Raw genomic sequence first — 1,886 nt, 5'->3', positions numbered from 1 at the left:
TCCATTCATGAAGTTCTGGCCTCATAACTTAATCACATTGATAAGACCTCACCTCCTAATACCATTACATTGGGTGTTAGGTTTACCTCCTAATACCATTACATTGGGTGTTAGGTTTCAACATAAGAATTCGGAAAGAACACAGTTTGCAGTAAGCATAGATTATGTGTTTAAATCTAAAACAAGACAGACACTATGAACGAAGTGGAGTGTTCCTGCAGGACCTGGGAGACACCCCAAATACTGCGAGTGCCTCAATTGAAGAAATGGGAAATACAGATCCTCTGCTCCTGAACACACACCTCCCCTAGGGAAATGGAAGGTCTGCTTGCGGAAGTTTCAGATCTTACCTTGAGTTAAGTGAATTTACAGAGCGAAGTGAAACACACCAGTAGAAAAAGCAGCAGGAAAGGCCCTGAGGGCCCTGTTGGATCCCCAGGCATGCCATTACTTCCTGGCACCGCAGGGATCTATCAAGAGGGTGACCAGAGGCCCAGGGGGAAATGCTACAAGAAGGAAATCTCCAGGTGCACTTCATAACAATTTGAACCAGGCAAGAAGCCTCCTGGTCAAAACTCAGAGGAGGCCGAGAATCTGGTGTGCTGGCTCCACAGGTGAGGTAAGAACCAAGACCTCTTTTCCTTTGCAGCTGGGAGTTAAGTAGCCTGGGGAAAATTCTTTTTTTTTTTTTTTTTTTTTTGAGACGGAGTTTCGCTCTTGTTACCCAGGCTGGAGGGCAATGGCGCGATCTCGGCTCACCGCAACCTCCGCCTCCTGGGTTCAGGCAATTCTCCTGCCTCAGCCTCCTGAGTAGCTGGGATTACAGGCACACGCCACCATGCCCAGCTAATTTTTTGTATTTATAGTAGAGATGGGGTTTCACCATGTTGACCAGGATGGTCTCGATCTCTCGACCTCGTGATCCACCCGCCTCAGCCTCCCAAAGTGCTGGGATTACAAGGTTGAGCCATCACGCCCGGAAAATTCTTAAGACCTGCTAGCCCACTGCCTGGAAACAGACTCGGGGCTGTTGATGGGGGCACCTGGGAGTGAGACCTGCCTTTCAGACTATGTGGGAGCTGGTTGAGACCTGTGACTGCCGGCTGTCCCCCACTTCCCTGAAAACCTGCATGACTCACAGAGGCATACATAATCCTCCTAGACACAACTCCACTGACCTGGGAACCTCACCCCCAACCTCCATAGCAGCCACAGCAAGACCTGCCCAAGGAGAGTCTGAGCTCAGATACACCTAGCCCTGCTCCCACCTGGTGGACCTTTTCTATCCACACTGGTAGCTGAAGACAAAGGGTATATACTCCTGAGAGTTTTCGGGCCCTGCTCATTGCTGGTTCCGCTCCATACTACCAAAGCTGATGTTCTCTGAAAAGCACCACCTTCCAGCAGGAGGCCAACCAGCACAAAAATAGAACATTAAACCCAAAGCTAAGAAACCTCACAGAGTCCATTTCAACCTCCTCCACCCCCTGCCACCTCCACTGTAACAGGTGCTGGTATCCATGGCGGAGAGACCCATGGAGAGTTCACTTCACAGGACTCTGGGCATCTGCAACCGCCAGACCATCCTGGAGCCCGGAAAGTTTGCTAGGTGGCCAGAATCAGAAGAGATAACAATCACAGCAGCTTGGCTGACAAGAAGCCACATCCATAGGAAAAGAGGGAGAGTACTACATCAAGGGAACACCTTGTGGGACCAAATAATCTGAACAACAGCCTTCAGCCCTAGACCTTCCCTCTGACAGATCCTACCCAAAGGAGAAGGAACCAGAAACCCAATTCTGAAAATATGATAAAACTTGGTTAAACCCCCCCAAATCACACTAGCTCACAAGCAATGGATCCAAACCAAGAAGAAATCCTTGGTT

This window comes from Saimiri boliviensis, chromosome 1 (genome assembly GCF_048565385.1).
Source record: "Saimiri boliviensis isolate mSaiBol1 chromosome 1, mSaiBol1.pri, whole genome shotgun sequence".
Classification (NCBI taxonomy): Eukaryota; Metazoa; Chordata; class Mammalia; order Primates; family Cebidae; genus Saimiri; species Saimiri boliviensis.
Note: the sequence above shows the minus strand (reverse complement) of the source record.